The 20396-nt window shown below is 36.2% G+C and overlaps 1 long non-coding RNA gene across 1 annotated transcript in view; it reads left to right on the top strand.

The window, feature by feature from the left end:
* Positions 1-212: 212 nt before the first annotated feature.
* Positions 213-20396, top strand: part of LOC137851827 (uncharacterized) — an 83255-nt gene continuing 63071 nt past the window's right edge. The window contains exons 1-2 of the long non-coding RNA XR_011093507.1: positions 213-378; positions 9010-9111. This is a non-coding gene — a long non-coding RNA (uncharacterized lncRNA). The remainder of the gene's footprint in view (positions 379-9009; positions 9112-20396) is intronic.

Here is a 20396-nt window from a genome sequence, read left to right as displayed (position 1 = left end):
TGGAAAACCTTCTGGATTTCAGAGAAGGTATCACAATGGCTAATATCTGTTTGTCTGGGAATTTCTACTGGCCTGCTAGGTCTTAGGAAGATACTGAGGACTTAAACACTCAGCTCTTACTTCACAGTGAGTGCTCTGAAATCTGATATTAGGGTAGTTTCACACAGTGTTCTCCTACTTACCATTATTAAACCATTTCCCTTCACAGAAAACAGTAAATATTCATTAAGACAGAATGAAGAATTGTAAAACAGAAGAGACGTATCTAGAAGGGTGAAGCCTATGCTCCAGTCCTCACTTCAGTATTTCAACATTTCATGCCAAGTGAAATAGACTCTGGTAGAAATGGAAAGGGATACCCTATAAATACCCCAGAAGGTAAGTGAAAATTTAAATTCTTTTAGGCTGAGTTAAAAACTAAAACTGGACTTCATGTGCTCAAGCTGACTACTTTAACCAAGAAGTGTTTGCTTAGATGTGGTGATTTGTTTTACTTATCCTTCCAGCATTTTGTGTCAGACCTTGGAATCTATATGGAATTTTAAAAGTACCTTAAGGGGGAACAGAAAATTGGAAACCAGAACCAGTGAATGTTTGAACAATAAAGCCAGTTAAATTTAATCTGCAGTGGTACTATTCTCATGATGATGTGGAATGTTTCAGCATAACTAGTGCATTGTTTCAGAAACAATTAGTATGAAAAGTACTTCTGTTTTAACTGAGTACCAAGTATAAACCAGAGAGGGACTTCCTTTTCTTTTCTTTTTTTTTTTTTTTTTTTTTTTTTTCTGTATCTTGGGGGGGAAAAAAAAAAAGAAAAAAAAAAAAAAGAAAAAAAAAAGAAAAAAGACAGGAAGACAAGATTATGGTCAAAGATTATCACATACAAAACTGTATACACAAAGGTTACCTAGATGGTTTTTGTTTATAAAGCCCAGATGTTTGGTATTTAAAATAATTGAGAGGTTGTTCTAAAGAGACAACAAAGAAAACCTAGGTTAGTAGCATTTCCAGTTGCAGGAAATTGTAAAATAAGACACTGAACAAATACTTTGTATGTATAATGTCAGAACACATTAAGGGAATGAATGCTTGTATCTACTGGAATGCTTTATGTAACTAAAAGGTCATTTCCACATGGTTAAAAATATCCTAGACTCTGTCTTGTGCTTCTGTTTGCTATACTTGCTTATTAATATTTTGTAGTGTAAAAGCATTATTATTTTTCTTATATAATCATGGGAGAGCTCTACCTATCAGCCCTGACTCAATAGAGTGGATTATGTAAGGCTTAAACTTTTTGTCTGGCATCTTTTCTCCACAATAATTCACACCCCTAAATATTTCTGCTTTATCAGCTGTTTGCATGTAGAAACATCCATGTGGACATAAATATATTCCATGTATGTCTCCCATTACGAATTTTGTCACAGAAAATATTCAACTTAGAGGGCTGTCTTGAAACTTTCAGAAAGAGCTACAAGCAAGAATTATAAGTAACCAGTAAAATATACGACAGCAGAAGATTCATACGTCTTAGATTAGGTAATGTTTAAAAGTTTTAGCTATGCAAGTAAACCAGTAATAACAAACTAGGAATAGTTTACACAGGCAAAGTTAGTCCAATAACACAAATAAGCTTTTATTTTATTTTATTTTATTTTATTTTATTTTTAATTTTTATATATAATATAGCACAAAGATCACCAATATTCTCTGTGAACAAAGGAAACACTAACCGACTCTCATCAGCACTTCTCAAAGGAAACATAAGACATTACTATCGAATTTTAGCCAGGAGACACTCAAAGCACAATTCTGCCCCCAGCTCTCCTTTGCTCCCCAGACAGGAAAGCAATTTGCTGCGGATAAAACCTAACAGCTCTGCTCCTTTCTCTGAGGATCCTGCTGGTAAAAGTCTCAGATCGGATCTCAGTGAGTCGGTAGGGGGATAGTCATTCCTTCTCATGAGTTAGGCTCCTAAACTTTGCCATCCAATTTAAGAAGTAGTGAGGGTATAAAAGCTTTTCCAGAGAACAATTCAAAACTTAAATGGAAACTCTGAGATACCACTCTTCTATCCAAAACCTCTTTGTGTTCGTGACAAAGGAAGGTGAAGGCAAGTATGTGCTCAAAGCCAGTAGGTGCGAATGCTTTGTCTTATTAAAGAGAAGCCTAATCCCATGAAAGAAAGGAATCATAGTCCCACCAAGTTCTCCAGCAGATCAGTAAAACAAGGCAGGGTCTTAGTGTTAAGAGACTGTTTCCCCATCATGGAGTGCATACTTACTTGAAGACCTTTACCCCATGAGCACTATGATGTTTAGTGCACATTTATTAAGCCACTAGCCTTATTGAACTCATTGAGGCTAAACACACTTAAAATTCAGCATGTGTGCTGCTAGGATTACTGACTAATAACATATTTAAGGCAGAGCTGCCCTAGAGAGAGACTTGTGTTCTGAGGAAATACAAGTGTCATGTGAAGCTGAAAAGCACTTGAGGCAGAGCACTGTTTTTGTGTTGCAGTGCAATTTGAACATTTTCTTGTTGACATTAAGTAAGACCAAACCATGGATTGTTTACAGAACTGACAATGGGGCAAGATTTTTTTTTATTTTTTTTTCCAGCTTGAGATGAAAGAACAAAACTAAAACTTACTGTCAAGGCCTGGAAGGCCCTGCCACCCTGGCCTGTCTCTGCCAAACCCTGGGACTCCCCCACTCCCCCATCCTGCCTGGGCCCATGACCCCATGCCAGCCTCAGAGTGGTCAGACTGTAACCGGTGAGGCTACAGATGGGCTAGTCTCCAGGTCCCCACAGCTCTGCCCTGCACAGCCAAGGGCCTTGCAGAACCAGGCCCACCTGAGGGGACTAGCCTGGCTTCAGCCTGTCCCTGACCTCAGGGACTGTCCCTGATGCTAAGAGATAGGCCTGTGCCTGTGCCCCAAGCTGCCCAGCTCCTAGCTGTGGTGGTGGGACAGGATGGGCTGCCAGACCCTGACCTGATGCCCCCATGGGGAGCCCTTAACGCTCTTGGTCCTCAGGGAGCAATGGGCCCACACGTTGTCCAGACACTACCACCAGGTTGAGGAGCTACTTTCAGTTCCCATAGGTCTCCACGTGAGAATCAAGAAAATTCTACAGATGACAGCCTTTGACTCATCCCTACAAGCAAGCACTTTTACAAAAGGATAGAAGTCCAGGACTCTAACACACTCCAGGACTGAGGAATTTATTGCAGAGGATCACATTTCAACATTGGCATCATCTGTCTCAGGAAGGTTTCATTCTGCTAAATTTGATCAAGATATAGGTCCATATATTAAACCCAAATAAGGAAATCCATTTGCTCTCCTGCATGTTACCAGGCATCACCCTGGAGCGCCAAGACATTCCCAGAGCCCCAAAGCTTCAGTCTTCCCCTCTCCCACCCACTCTACAGCTGCTGTAGGTTGAGCCATGGTCCTTATCTGAGGTTTGCAGATGGCCCCTTTAGGTGTCAGTCTGGCCCTGTGAAGTGTACTTGGAAGAGCTGGAGGAATATAGCAGAATAATTACAAAAAGATATGAAGGAGCAAAATTTTAATAATTCATGAGATACACTTAAATTGCAAGATTTTAATTATATCTTTATCAGTTCTTTATTTAAACTTCCCATGTAGGGAGGAGAGCAGGAGAGAAAGTTAACATTTCCTGCTGTGGTGCACGATGGGCAAAATTTGGGAACACATAATTTCTGCATTGATTGTCAAAATAACTTTTAGTTCCTGATTAATACTTCACAAATATAGGTGTATGCTTACTCAAACAGTTAAAACACAGATTTCTGAGATTTAGAAAGCATATTTATTGTTATTAGAGCAATGATTACTTTTTTGTTGTTGTTAATCTAAAGTTGTAAATATAATGGAGAAAGGAACAATGTACTAAAGGTTATTGTTCTAAACAGATTAATAAGTTTTGTATAAATTCTTCAATCATTAATTCCATACTGGTGTTCTCAGTGAAATTAACCATTTCTGTGTATTTTGAGGCAAGGTTCTTATACATCAGTACTATTAATAACTGCTGGATCCTACAGTCAGTATTCGACTTCTTCAGTGACTTGTAATATCAACTGCTCACCTCACAGATGAGATGCAGAATCTGTCCCACACCCTGTATTTACATTTTCCAAAGAATATAAACCATTCTAATCATATACAACTTATGAAAATTAATTATGAATTATTTTAAAACTTTTTAATGAAGAATTGCATTTATGTAAAAATTTGCCCCACTGTTCAGTGGTTCAGCATCATGTTTTCTTCCAAAGCACCTCTATTAAGATTGCCTTAAGTGTATTGGTATGATCATATTATTTATATAACTCAAGGTCTTAAACTAAGATGCTAAAGAAAGCAATATGTTATAGGTAGGACTAAGACCTTGTAACGGTAAGGATTGTGAAGCTTTGGGACAGGTTTCCTGGGGAGCTACTGAGCTTCACTGGAGTCCTTTTTTAAGATGTCATTCAAACTTATGTCAAGAAAGACATATGTGTTCTTGATCCTGCCTCAAGGCAGGAGATTGGACCAGAAAATATCCTGATGTCCCTTCCAGCCATATTTTCTTCCGTGATTCTATGCTATTGTGCTTGTGACTGATAATTTATTGTTTGAAATTCCTTTGTTCAGTTTTGCCAGCTTATTCAGATTTGAGACCAGGGGATGATTTTTTCCCTTCCAACCCAGCCCAACTTGCTCAAGGCTGGTTCAATAATTTGAATTTATTTATTTATTTTTTATATTTCCCTGCCAACAGTCTTAGCAGAAACAGATTTCTTACAGAGAACACACAAATCTGGGGGAATTACATTTATTAAGTAATTTCTAGATGCCTATTTAATCAGCCCTTCACAGTCCTTTCACCTGTATCTTATTTTGCCCTTCCCCTCTTCTGAGTTCTAGGAAACACATAACTAGTCACCTCCAGGGATAAAATCAGGTAAATATACATTTACCTTTTTATATAGGTAAAACTTATTTCACTGCTTCTGAGACTAGCTTGTGGTCTTGGTTCCTCTGTTCTTATTGCTGCCAGCTCTAGACCCTTACTGAATCCCTTAGCAATAGCATGACTTGGACAGTGAGGAAACACAATCTAAGGATTATTTTTTTATGAAGAGTTAGCAGGGGTAAATTTAAAGTACAGGTATACAAAAAGAAGGGGAATGATGCATTTCAAACATGGAACAAATTAACCACCTGTCACCAGACACAAAAAGCCCATAAGCTGAGCTAGGCAAAGCCAGAATATAACATCCTTGATGGGAACCTAGCACATTTCTCACTTGGCAAGGTCAAGCCTACGAAAGGTTCAAGGCCCACCTGTTGTTTTTCCTCATTGTCACAGCAATTGGAGCCAGCATTCAGTCCCTCTAGTTAGGAGATAAAACAGAGAGCACTAACTAAAGCAGCAGAATCTTTCCACATATATTGTCCTGCTTTGTTCCCCATAATTCCCTTAATATTCTCTAATTATAGAGGGTCTAGCTAGTCTTTATAGAGGTGTTTTGATTGAATTGCCTTTGCTTTTTTTTATGTATATGTATATATATATATATATATATATTTGTGCTTATGATCTAGTGTTGAAAGGCTGTCCAAACAGCACTTCCAGTCTCCATTTTTAAAGGTAAAGTGGAGCTGCACATAAATCCAGCATTACTTAGAACTTTCATCTGGTTAAAAGTGTGTTCAAGAATAAAGGCCTAAGTTTATTTTACAGGTTTATTTACTTGAACAAAATAGTCATGTCAGATCATTTTTCTCAAAACCAGTATTTACTGAGCCAGCTGCAGCTGGATGGCTAGACATGTTAAGGAGCTAAGAGGTTGATGAGCAGTGACTTATGAAAAAAAAATAAAAATAAAAACAGCAACATTCATACACGTGCAAACATGAAAAAGAAATTCCAACAAAGAGTTTGTCTGCTTTTTAGGGACTGTTTTTTGATTTCTGAACAGAGGTCGCTCCACTCTTAAATGTACTCAGATTGAGAACAGAACAGTTCAGGTCTCCTGAATATTGTTGTGTCATGTGGCAGAGTCATAGCTGTGCTGACTGCTCCTTATCCCCATGTAGCTAGAGGCTGTGCCCACCCCTGCGTTTAAGATGGGGTGGCATTTTTCCCAGGCTTTATACTTGCTGACAGCCTAACTGGCTATTGTTCCTGACTCTTTTAAAAAATAAAAAATAAAAGAGGTTTTGGGTTGCTCCCCTGCCTTTTTGTCCTCTTGCAGATGTCTGTTCCCTGTTTCTGTCAGCTAAGCAGTCCAGCTGTAAGCTTTTGCAATAGTAATCACTACCCACACATTACCCAAAGAACAACATCCCTATTCCCACCCCTTCCCTGAAATAACAGGCTAAGGAAAAACATTGCAGACAACCAGGCATTTTTTTTAATTTTTTTTTTTTCAAGAATAGACTTTCTTGTGAGGTTTCCATCGTTATGTGGTTTTGGCTGGCTCAGTGAGACCATGCAAACAGAAATGCCTCTCTTGCGATTTTAAGGCCAATGCAAGAGACAGCTAGAATAAAAGAAGAAAACAAAAAAAGAAGTGTAATTTTTTTTTTTTTCCCAAGGCTCAAATACAAGTTTAAAAGGTTAAACTATGTCTCAGCTTTATTAGAATCACTTTGAATTCATTGACTCATAAACTATAGACAGGACAATTAAAAGAAGGTGACAGGAGATTGCTAATACATAGTTTAAAATAGTTACAAATATTTGTGTCAAATACTTTATTCCAGTTGATAATATTTATTGTGTTACATACTCACATACTGTACATATATTATTATCATTTATTAGTATTATTATCATTTGTGGTTTACCATTAAAAAAACAGCAAAACTTGCCTAATCAATCCGGAGTTAACCCTTCATCTCAGTCTCTTGCAGATCTGTGCCCCAGCCTCTCTCCTAATGGGCAATATCATAGAATCATAGAATGTCCTGAGTTGGAAGAGACCTCCAGGATCACCTAATTCCAACCCCACTGCCATAGGCAAGGATGTCACCCACTAGACCAGGTTGCTCAGGGCCTCTTCTAACCTGAACATTTCCAGGGACAGGGCATCCACTGTCTGGGTAACCTGTGCCAGTGCCTCACCACTCTCTGAGTGAACAATTTCCTTCTAACCTCTAATCTAAATCTCCCCTCTTTTAGTTTAAACCCATTCCCCTTTGTCCTATCATTATCCACCTGAGTAAAGAGTCCTTATTCATCATTTTTATCATTGAAAGGCTACGACCAGGTCACCCTGGAGCCTTCTCTTCTGTAGGCTGAACAGCCCCAGCTCTCAGCCTGTCTTCGTAGGAGAGGTGCTCTAGCCCGTTGATCATCTCTGTGGCCCTCCTCTGACCCACTCTAAGAGCTCTGAACAGAGGTCACTCTGCTCTTAAATGTACTCAGATTGAGAACAGAACAGTTCAGGTCTCCTGAATATTGTTGTGTCATGTGGCAGAGTCATAGCTGTGCTGACTGCTCCTTATCCCCATGTAGCTAGAGGCTTTGCTCTTTCGTCTTGTGGTGGGGGCCCCAGACCTGCATGGAGCACTCCTCACCAGGGCTGAGTCAAGGGGGACAATCACCTCCCTCGACCTGCTGGTGCACACTGCCAAGTCATGTTGATATCTGGTAACCCTGATCAAGGACCTCAGTTTGAAGTCATCGTCCCTGTCCTCCCCTCCCTCCCCCCAGACCAGCCCAGAGACAGACCTGAATCCAGGCCTTTGCACATCCTGAAAGTGGACATATACCTACCAGTATATGCTGTTTGCTCATGGGAAATACCAGGAGCTGAAAGGTGCCTTTTAATGACTTACACGCAGATCATACCCTTTGTGAAGTGAGTTAATTTTGAAGCTGACTTTGGTATCCAGGTAATTTGCCAAGATAACAAGATCTTTAGATCTCCAGGACTTTTCTGATTAAGGTATAATGTTAGAGTTGGCTGCTGAGGTATGTGACATAGGAAACTTACTTTACCTGTTATACTGATGTGGTGTGACAGTGATAAGGACCAACTTCATGTTCTAATTTACCATCATTCAAGAACATTATAATTGCTGTGACCTTGCACTGGGACCCAGTGTTCTCAGTATTTTTGGTAGTATGTAAGCAAGAGACAGGAAAAAATCTTCCCACTCAAACCTTACAAATAATTTGGTGTTTTACAGTATTTAGAGAGCACTAAACAACAAAACCCACAGAAAACATGGCCTCATCTTTCACAGGAAACTATTTTTGGTTTTGAGTAATTACTTGGAAAACAAGTTCTTGCATACATGTTCCTGTGAAAATTTTCCACAATAGTAAGCAGGTAAGTGAATATATAATGGCTGTGTTCTACTTATTACTGAGTAAAGAATTAAAAAGTATGTTTTTTGAAAGTGACTTCTAGACTTAGTTGTCAAGAAAACACTGCATTAGTTGCAATGATAAAAACAGCTTTTAATTAGTAATGTTCACCGTTTACTTTGTTCAGTAACAGATTTTTAGAGACCTAATTAAACCTACTTTAATTAATAAAAATTTTGCATTTTAATATACACGGTATGGATAACTTGTATTGTATTTAAAGAGCAAGACTTATATATGCACTAAAAAAAAAAAAAAGAAAAGAAAAGAAAAAAAAAAGAATTAGTGCTCTGACTACAACATTTGCAGTTGCCAAATCATAAAAAATATTACTTTTAAATGAAAAATTACTCCCAGAGTATATGAAAAAATTGAGTTCCTATGAGGTCAAGTACTATGCTCCTTCAGTTAAAACAGAATTAAATGTTAGTTTATAACCAAAATAGTTTTGTTTTTTCAACATTCAGGGTAGTGCTGCCAATTCTCATAATTTTAACTCCAATCTTTTAAGAAACATTATCTTTTTAATGTCATGACTCCTGTAATCGTTTGATGAAACTTACTTCTATGTATTATTTCTTGCATTTCTGGTTCACACAGACCTGGAGAAAACTGTGAAAAAGTAATACAAGCATGACAAGGACTGAAGTCAGGAGGCAAAGGAAGAAAACTTGAATAGATCTACCTTAAAAGCTGTTACAGGTTAGTTTGTAATTTCCACAATGATGTCATATGTCTAAAGAAGGTATAATTTCATTTTTTTCAGTAACATGGGAGTTTAACTTTGCTGATTATGTTCAGATGTGGTTAAACAATTCAAAACCTTTCTGAGAAAATATATTTAAATATATTTAAATAACAGGAGAAGAGCATTTGGAAATATAATAATCATCAAGTAAGTCTCTCACTAATGTAATAATGTAATATATTAAATATATTAAATATATTTAATATATTACATATATAAAACACTTTCCACTTTACGCATACTTTATGGACCATGTGCTATTTCTAGTTCAGTGGTTCAGTCTTGGCCAAAATACTGTAGATGGCACTGCAGAGCATATGAATATTATTTTTTTTCCTAATTTTTAGTCATTCCTTTAATGTTCCTTTACTGTTATTATTACTGCCCAGTAGGCATAGGCATAAATAGAAAATGCTTCTTGCAATTTCAGGATCTTTTCAAGGATCATTTCAGAATGTAGCTATTTAGTTCAGATCATGTGATATGTACAAAGCACAACTGATTAAAAGGTTGGTATAGTCAAAAATCTCTTTTTTATCTCAACTGTGGATCACCATGCCTCTCACAGCTGTACAACCATACCTAGTCATCCTTTGCATGCTTCTTATGATTAATAAGCATTAATGCTTGTTATAACAAAGATATTTTTTACAGAATTATGCCAGCTTTTGGACTTCAGAACAAAAGGGATTGCTATGAACCTGTCTATGTCCAGATTAAAGGGTAAAAGACAGTTTACACAGTCATCTCTCAATAACATCCCAAGCAATTACACTGTGAGCTGGACACTTTCTAAACATACCAGGTTCTGAATGTACAATACACAGAAAATTGCAACACAGGACTAGCTGTGAATGTTTTTAATTCTTTCAAGTGTTAGATGTGCGTAGTGTACCAGGTTTATCTGAAAAGCTCAGTGGATGTCCAAGGAGAGGCACTAAGCTCATCAAGTCAACAAACCCAGGGCCAGGAACAGGATTTCATCAGTGGTGGTTTAAACTAAGCTACTTTTACTTTACACTGAAGTGGCCAAGGACCACATACTCCTTGTAGACACAGCAGCAACTTGTCCCTTAAAAATATCTGTATTGCTGGGCATCTTACCAATCACAGCTGTGAAATAATTGGCTAGACAGAGTTTCCTCTCTTGAACTCATTTGCCTTTCTCCCAACAAGCTTCAAGTGCTAACAACATAGACAGAGGAAGCACGAGTCTTGGGCCTGAGATGACATACTAATATATCCATTTTATAATGGAACAGACAAAACAGAGAGGCAGTATTTCAGACCCTTTGAAGACTACTGCAAAGTAATGAAGGAGGTGTTGCATTTTCTAAAGGATACTACACTGAATCTACTTCTGAAAAATACTGTCTAATCGATATTATGTTATAAGCATAGTGTTAATGGTTTAAAACCCAGAAATTGAGTGCTTCACAGTCTTGAAAGTCAGCCTTACATTGATTAAATAGGCATAATTTATTTATCTTATCGAAGAGAAATTACAAGGTATACTTGATCACATTTTGTAAGTACTCACAAGGGAAGAAGATTTTTGATGGTAGGTTTTTTAATCTGAAAGACAAAAGGATAATGAACTCCAACAGCAAGTGAAGGAAAAATTACGCAAATTAAAACCAGTCAGCAAATGATAATTATAGAAGGAAACATGCCTAGGATAACTAACCACTGAAATATATCTCTGGGGAGAAGGGATGGGAGTTGATACTCTATAACCTTAAACCTTTGATTTTAGATGTGTTGTGTTGTTTTTTTTTTTGTTTGTTTGTTTTTTTGGTTGGTTGGTTTGGTTTGGTTTGAAGAGATATGTTATCACCCAACCACAAAGTTCCAAATTTGATGCACAAATTTCCAAGTAAAATACCATATCTTGTGCTATAAAGACAGGCTAGATAAAGGTTCTGCCTTTATAAAGGGTGTTATAAATAAATAAATGATCTTTGAATTTCCTAGTGCTGATAATAAACCTGTACTTTTATTATTATCATTTTAAACAACAACAACTTTGAATTCAAGACAGAGTATATAGATTCTGCATGAAAGTGTGACAGAAAACTAATTTTAATTTATGGTTGAACAGTAATTTTTCTTTTCCACTTCCTTGAATAAAATATTTCACAGGTTTTGCTGGAAAGAAGATTGCAGATATAGCCAATGAGGAAGAAAAAACAAACAAACGTCAAATATATATTTTTAAGAAATGAGACAGTTCAAGACATTTTTGCACAACTGTTTCATGCAAAAGCAAGAGGAGAAAATCTAACTCCAAAATGTTAAGCTTCTCCTGCCTCCTATGATGTCCTATGTAGTTCATTTTTTGTATCAGATTCAGTAAGACATTATTCATTATAGTCCTAAGCATTATTCCTTATAGTCCTAGGCATTAGTCCTTACAGAAAGACTATTCAAGGTTTTGGGCAGGTAAAGATTTCTAGCCAAAATGGTACATCATGCTTACTTCTATATCATGAAATAATGATGGCCAGTCAGCCTGCATTTTGAGGAAAATATAAAGCAGTTTGGGGACATTAATACATTCCTATTTTTATACAGATTACATGACCAGAGCATCCTCATTATATCAGACTTTCCTGCAATTATGGTACCGTTACCTCAATACTGTTGTCTAGAGAACTAGTATTTTGTGATTAAGTCCAAGGATGAAGGGAGTGACAACGTTTTATATCATTTTCATATTCTTCCCTGCACCAGATGCAAAATCACAGGCTATTCTGTCCCAAAGAAGTTTAAGTCAGCTGATTTCTGGTCTCATATGTTTATTTGATTTCGTGTATTTAAAAAAGATGTTACCAAATAATTTTTGAACAGCTGGGAGAAGATGAGAAAATTACTCTCCTGCAGCATAGTCAAAAAAGTATTAAATGCTGCACTATATTTTACAATTTTTTAGTGTATTCCTTATTCAATTCCTCTTAATCAAATCCCAAAGGACTTTTCCACAAAGACCCAGGGAGACAAATACCCATTTCCAAATTGGATGATAAATAGTCATAGAAGTTATTCTTCAGCGAACCTGCTAAAGTACTTATTCACAGGAAAAGAGAAGCAACTGAAAATACACCGTTTGATGAGTATTACTAGGATAGTTCTACAGAATTATCTTTCTCTGTCAATTCAATGTCAAAAAGAACACAATCATATGAAGGGTACCGTGACGGTAGCAGCATCTGTGCCACATGTTTCGACAGTATGATTAGGGAGAGACAAAAGACCAATTTTTAATTTCAAATTTAATTTTCAAATTTTAATTCAGGATTATTTTATATTTTACTGTGTCAGGCCATAAAAATACAGTGTGGATACAATTTTATTTTTTTCTAAAGTGGCATCTGTTTATCACTTTTTTAATTTTTGTAGTACTACAAGTTTGTTACACCAAGCCCCATGCAAAATGCAAAGTGCCTTTTGCAGCTTATGCGTACTTAAATTTAGGGAAGATAAACTACTTTTTTGTTATACAAACAGTTTATTGATATTTACCAAGTATTTTTTTCATTACAAAGATGTTGTGAAATAAGTTGTACTTTGACCCTCTGTACAAATAGCATTTACTGTTAAGACCCTGCCAAGGTGATAGGCCAAGTGTTATCAGCTCTTGCAGGGCAAAGCCTTAGGAAACACAAGTATTGAACACATGAATAGATAACATTTATCTAGTAGCAGATCACTGGAAAAAAAAAGAAAAAAAAAAAAAAAAACAAAGAAAAACATTTCAGACCACTGCTATATGAGTCTCCTCCTGCTATATGCTCTCCACCCTCCTCTCTGTTCTGTGTATCAGTTTGCATTGACTGACCTTCTTTTACTGTTTGACTGGACATCCTAGGGGGAAAGTTCCCAGGTCCTGCTATGGTCCTGCTATATAAGCAAAGAAAACCTCTTATTTTAATTTTTTACTTCAATCTCCAATTCATATGTTGAAAATGAAGGAAAAGAGCAGATAAAGTCATGGGATAAAAGGATAAAGATAAAAAAAAAAAAAAAAAAAAAAAAGAATTCATTAAAATATTATTTAGTGTTCGGTAAAATACTGGTAAAGGAAGTAACTTGAAGCAGCAGAAGAAAGGAAACTAGCAGATGAGAGAAGGAGGTGAAGAAAGAATCAAGATGATTTTAACAGAAACATTTTGAAGGGGAATCATTTGTGTGATGTTAAGAGCAGAAAAATTAAGCTGCAATGGATGAGATATGAAATAACAGAGGACCTTAAGATCCTTGGATTCTGGAAGACCCTGAAAGTTTATGTAGCTGGAAATGGTAAATGTAGAGAAACTCTGCATGTACAGGTCAAGAAGGAAAGTGAAGATTAAGTCAAATATCTCCAGACTGCATGCGTTTGGTGATGTAACCCAAGGTGACAGAGACAAGGAAAAAGAGAGATCAGAGAATTAGGTTTAGGCCTGTTGATCCTAAACCAAATTGAAAATATTCCTTCCATAATTTTGACAAGTTATATACTGGCACATGAGAAGAAATAAATGGAAAATCCAAGGTACCTAACACAGAGTTAGCACAGAATCCATCAAAGAAGGCTTTTCTGGCTCTTTGCTGACCCCTTCAATCAGAAATGATATGAATAATGCCAATGTTTTACCCATCACAGCACTACTTTGTCTAGATATGTGAAAATAGTTTTATTTTGTCTGGAGTACAAAATACTATTCTTAAATGCAAAGCAACAGGCAGCATGTGGCAGACATTATAGAAAACAATGGTGTAGAACATTTCCCAAAATAAAACCACATGTAATAGCTGTGTGTGAGTTAAGTCAGAATTACAGTTTTACATAAATGGAATTATTTTCCTCCTTTTTCCCATTGTTTTGTATTACAGCACTTTGCAAAACATTGCAATGAATTTTTACAGAGTAATTTTGGCATTACAATTACTCTAACCTTTATTAAATGTTACAAAAGAAATGTCAAAAAAGATGTCATGATCAGTTCATATAAATATTGGTTTAGTTAGGAAATCAAAGGGCAGGCAATAGGATAAAGAGGCGAAGAGACAAAAGGCCCTGAAAGATTGATTGATGTGGGCATATTTAAATAATAATAATAAAAAAAGAATAACACGATTCCCTAAAAGGCCTCCAACAGATTTATGCTTAATTCCACACAATCATTTATAAAATAAAGGTATTTCAATTCTCTTTGATCTTTCATCTAAGAAACTAGGTACTGTGTCAAGGCAAAATAGCCTTTCCTTCTCTACTAATAGTTTTATATATCCATCTCACCATGGAAATGAAGTGTTTTTGTTTGTTTGTTTTTTTGTTTGTTGTTGTTGTTGTTTTTAACAAAACAGAAATATTGCAAAGACAGAGCGGTTCCTTTTATCTAAGTAGGTGACAAAAAGAGTTCCAGGAAATCATGAATGGTTGCATTTGTTCATACATGGAAAGGCACTATGTGTTTTATAGGTGACTTCCTTTAAAGTAAAAGGGGAGAAAACAAATAAAAATATAGCTGTAATTCATTCAACCTGAAATTAGTTGAACTTCCTCTCTCTGTAAATACCTCCACCTCCCATTGCCTCACAGCAAGACCACTTCTCACTGGCAGAAAGATTCCTTGCACTTAGAAGGGTGGTGGTTTATTTTCAAAGAGAAACAAAGCAGACAGGCACCATACATCTCCATATAGTTACATGCTCTACACAAGCACACCCATCTAAAGAAAGGAAGTCATTTCCACTACTTACATGGAAAACAACAGTGCTGGAAAAGCGTAAGCAGTAGGCATAGATACAATAGAAACAATAGTGTAGTAACACAGAGTGGATTTCAGCCCAAAGCAGTTCAGCACAGTTACCAAAAGCTCAGCCAAAGAACACAATAGTCCTGGAACTCATGTGATGGGATTGCTGCCTACAGACCACAAGTATTTTGGTTCAGTCTCTAGTTGTGGTCATGCACAGAGTGCTCCAACAGAGTTCAAGGAATCATTTATGAACTGAAAGTTAAGCATATGTTCATCTGCCTTCACAGAGTGGACCAGAGTGTTTGGTGCTTCTCATGCTTGAGCCCAGCATGAAATCAGGCACTGAACAGATGCCTGCACTGTGTGCCTTCATTCCCACCCACTTATTGAATGAAAGAAAGAACGTTCCTCAAAGCAGACACCAGAATGCCTCTACTATATAACCAAAATACCCTGGCAAAGTCCTTACTAAACATGTTTTCTAAAATACCAGCAGTATGGCAAATGGTTATATGTTCAGTTTATACAAGTTATTCCATCACTAAACTCTAAAGATGTTTACTGGGGAATCCACTTGCTCAGTTTCACTAACCTTGCTTAGAAGACCTCTGTGCAAATCACATTTAAAGCTGCAAAGGTAACCAAGAACAATATGAAAATGAGGCACTATGAAAAGCAGCTTATAGTATAGAAAAACAATTATTTTGTCTATTTTTGCCTCTTGCAGTTTAACAGATATATGTACATTATTTGAATTTTCATCCCTGAACTCATCCTCTCTCTCTTTATAAAGTCTTGTGTTGGTGTCACAGTCTCATACATGTGACAGTTCTTTTGAGGCTGATGATTGCTGTCTCATTACAAAATTTTCTCCATTCAAAACAAATGATTAGCAGTCTGTTACAAAAAGTGTTTCAAGTGATTTAGCATAGTTTTTTCAAAGCAAGGCAGCTGAAACACCAGGTAATGATTTGAAACCTATATCATGCTTCCACAGTTTGTCTTTGACTGGCATTTTTAGCTTCACTAAAAAGAACCAAAATAGCCTTGTTATGCAAGGCCTGTCTCTTCAGCCGGTAAGGTAGCATTAGTTGAACTCTCTGTATTTATGGAATAGCAAAGAACAAGGTTACAATGGAGGAAACGTACCAGAGAAACAGTGGGTCATTCTCAGTGATATTGGATGCATACATATGACACACCTGTTACATATTTTTTCTTCCCCATTACAAGCTCTATGTGCTATAATTTGACCCACAGAAAGGTCTGTTCATAGATTTGCTTTTAACTTGTGGTGTGACTTTTGGCTGATCTTCTTCTGTTCCCATTTCTGTATTAAGCCTGTTTTGATTTTGGTCTTTATTAAGAATCTAAGCCTAAATCTAAACAGAAGCTGTTACTCATTATGGGTTCAGGCTTTCTCATGACAGTAGAAACATCTTGCTGTTGCTGTCTCCACAATCAGAAAAATAATCCTTTAAATAATTCTGTAATGCAATCAATTAGGGTGGTTTAAGTGCCTATTGCATTGTTTTGTGTATTTTCTACAACAATAGTAACATAAAAGCTCAACAGTTGAAGTTTAGTCACTTATTAGTCAATTATAAACACGCGTGAACCCTTGTAAGCCAGAGACAGGCCACCATTAGCTTTCTTTCAGTATCAGACTTCAACAGTGAATACAGCTTCATTTCTTGCATCTTTTAGGGCTGGACCAGGACCCTAAAACAGAGAAACATATTCCTGCAGCTAATACCCGCTTTCTTAATTGTAGGTGAAAGATAGTACGTGAAGAATTGCTTTTGGTCAGGCGAATAGATAGCAGAGCTACCTTCTCTGACTGCACCATGTACAGATGTTCCATTGCAACATGATTGGAGCAGGGCAGTTTCCTGGATTTATTTTGTGGAAAAAAATAAAAAATAAAAAAAAAGGCGTTGACACTAACAGGTGAGAGGCTTCTGAAATCCCTCAAATTAAAAATGCTTTGGATTGAATACAGCCTACCTTTGCTTCATATGTCTGCTTACAGTTTGTTATATACATATTTTATGTTGTCTTTGTAAGCCTGACTATTCTGGTTGCTGCTCTCTGTGCATCAGGGGAACTCCCTGGCAGCAACAGAGCACACATGTGCATCCAGCAGATAGTTCTGAAATACAGTTTGGGAGACAAAGCAAAAAGTCTGCAGGGACCAGCAGCCCAGCCTCTGAGATGATGGAAAGGCAGACAAACCTACAAAGTTAAAAGAGATTTCTTGTTTGCGAAAGGGTGCTGGACTGGACTGCTATCCTGAAGGAAGTTGGCAATCCAAGTGTTCATAGGAGATTTAAGTTTCATGGTCTGAAGACCTCAACTTTCTCTTATTCAAAAGGGATTTTTTGCTAGTAAAGCCCAGAAACACTGACTGCAAAATCTTTTAATCTTCTCATATTAAGGAAAAAGCTATGGACAGATTCACCTCAAGGTTCTGACTTTCCCTGAAATAAACTAACTGCAGAAAATGTTGATGATTGTAGGTCTTTCCTTCTTGTGCTTGCTTCTAGGAAGAAATCAAAGGAAAGTTTATTTAGAGTTGAGTATAATTCATATGACATAGCAGTTCATCTGTTCATTTGTTTCTTTCCTTTTTTTTCCATTTGGATTGGTACATTTTTTCTTAATATCTCTTGGTTTCTTATATGACCATTGCCTACCTCTTCGGTAGATTAGATCAAAGTTTTAAAGTTATATACAGTATTTAAATCAAATATTGACCCACATAATCTCTTTGCTTTCTCTTCTGAATAAATAAAATCAATATTATTATTATAAGAAAAATATTACTACTGTTGCAGTGAAATTATTCTACCGTGCACAAATATAGTCTCTATTTCTATTTCTCTCAATAAATTGGTCTCTAAAGAAAAAGGCCTGGCAAAATCATTGTACAGTATATACTGTACTAATAAAAAGCACTATTTTTTTTTAATTCATATGATGAAGACTTGACACTAGCAACCTTTTTATTATTATTATATATTTTATCAAGGAAATTCTTTGTTTCTTTTAACCTAAGTGAACCATAATAATATGATTCTGCAAAGTCTATATACTTCACAAAAATCTGCTGCATCTTATCTTTTGTGGTAAGTGTATAATGAAGACATGTTTCTAAATAATAGTTGTTGACAGGCAGCTAAATACTTTCAGTATAGTATTTTATTGTTAAGGAGTTTTGCTGAAAGTTTTTAACTATACAGAATATTTAAAGACATTTAAACAGAGTATCTTATAAGGTTTTGAGGTATTTTCCTGGTCTGTCCAAAACATCACATCAACTCCAGCCTTCAAACATTGACCAGCAACATTTCTGAGTGGGGGCTAATAGACACAGTTAAGTCTCAAGCCACTGTATTATGGAATTAGTATTCTCCTTTACAGAAAGGATATTCAAATCCAGGAACAAATTTCTGACCTAATATGAACTTCCTTCATTGATCTGAATACTCTGGTCAAATATTGACATCAATGCAGAGAGGAGGACAGTCAATGAGAAATGCAGTTTCTCAATTGAACTTTCTGCATCTGTTAAAAAAGGTCAGTGCAGTAAGCTTGCGGGTAATCAGCGACAAGCAGTTCAGTTGTGATGTCAATACTGTACCGCAGATCCGTTGGAGGAGCTCTGCTCTTTTGGTAGGCAGACCAAATCCTCAGCTACAGCAGGCTGAGATATTAGCAGCAAATCCTTATGAAGACCACCTGCATGCCCACACCATTCCAGAACCCCTGATTTTTTTTTTTTTGTCTCTAACACAGATGTAAAAATGACTAAAGATCCCCATTCCTTTATTCTCCAAGCTATTTCACAAATGCTTTTTAAGTGTTTTCATGCATGTTTAGGGTCATAAAAATGACTATTGAGGTAAGAGAGAGTATATTTTGTCCAGGAGAAATTTGAATTTTCCCTAAGAAATTGAGATCCCAAAGGCAGTAAGGTATTATCATTGCAACAGATAAGTTCATTGAAAAATATATTATAAATAAATAAATTTGATACAGCAAGAGATACCTGAAACTGATCTAAGAGCAAATGAATTTCCTTAGCATGGGGTGTACGTATAGACCTTCCCATTATTACAAACTCCATAACATATTTTTTCAATAAATGTTAGCAAAGAAAGAGTATAAGCAGCTTTACATTTTAAACAGTGTTTTTTTATAGATTAGAGAATAATTATTTTGCAATAAAGAAATATATTACTTTTTCTTCAGGTGAGTCACAGTCATATATTAAGACATGCCACTTGGACTGAAAAAGCTTATTTAAATACTTTTAATTCAATTCTGCTAGAAACAGAATTCTCAAGGGAAATGTTCTTTTGGTTTTTGGTGTTGTTTTTTTTTTTTTTTTTTTTTCTGATAAGGGCTACACACTTGTTATGCTGATGTGTTAATAAATCTAGATCTGGCATACTCTAAAATTTTTAATTATATTTTTGATCAGAATATGTCACAAAATTTTGAGCTGAACACCTCTATTATTCTGGATTTAATATGTGTCCTGCTAATATGATAAGTATCTATGGAAGCAAAAAGTCTGGTGTTTTAACTCTAAGTAGTCCAACTCAAAATTCAATTTTCTGCCCAAGAATAGACATAAAAGCTTAAATTAGTGAATTGAAGAATAGATTATAGGATGCGATGAATTATCTAAGATTTTTTTCAGAATTGTTTCATATAACAGAGGGAACTATGTGAACCTGACTTCAAGCTGTCTCAATTTTCTGTGATAGTGCTGGCAACCCACAATGCACTGTTGATCTGCCCCACAGGCTTTGCACCAGATGGTGATGCAAAGGGCACAAGTTTTACTAATCCACATTGCAGCATGCATTTTGTCAGTACAGCTTGTCGCTAGATGGCTGAAAGCATCCCATGAAGCTATCTGAGCATACATGTTCTCAGAAAAAAAACAAGAACGTAGCAGCTGGGTGCTAATACAAATGCTAGAACTAGTGATTTCAGAATAAATGTGGACTTGAAGTTACAGTGCAAATGTGTTTTCCATTGCCAAATGGAGAAACAAAAACTGATTGTAAATACTTACACAATTTCTGCAACAACTAAGCAGAAATAAAAATAGCATTTCCATGCAACTGAGAAAGGGTATTCTTAAAAAGCAGTCAGTATAAAAATAGAGTAAATTAGAATTACATCAAAGTCACACCTGGATGAACTTGGGCTAACAGAGCAGACTCTTACCAAACTCTCTTTTTGAAGTTAGGTAAAATTTTATTTTTGTGTATTAACACTGAGTCAGCTTTCCCCACATGCTTTCTTCCTCTGTAAAATGCACGGAAGGGAAAACATAGTCATAAGCTAGAAAGACTTCCACATCAAGTCTATGAGAAATTGAGAGAAAAATTGTGACTGTAACTAATCTTCCAAAGTCTTAATATCCTCTTCTAATATCCATGTCATATTGCAATCCCGGTTAAGTCTAACTTATTCAG

The sequence above is a fragment of the Anas acuta genome, chromosome 2 (genome assembly GCF_963932015.1).
Source record: "Anas acuta chromosome 2, bAnaAcu1.1, whole genome shotgun sequence".
NCBI lineage: Eukaryota > Metazoa > Chordata > Aves > Anseriformes > Anatidae > Anas > Anas acuta.
The sequence above is the reverse complement of the archived record's forward strand: the minus strand, read 5'-3'. Positions and strand labels throughout refer to the sequence as shown.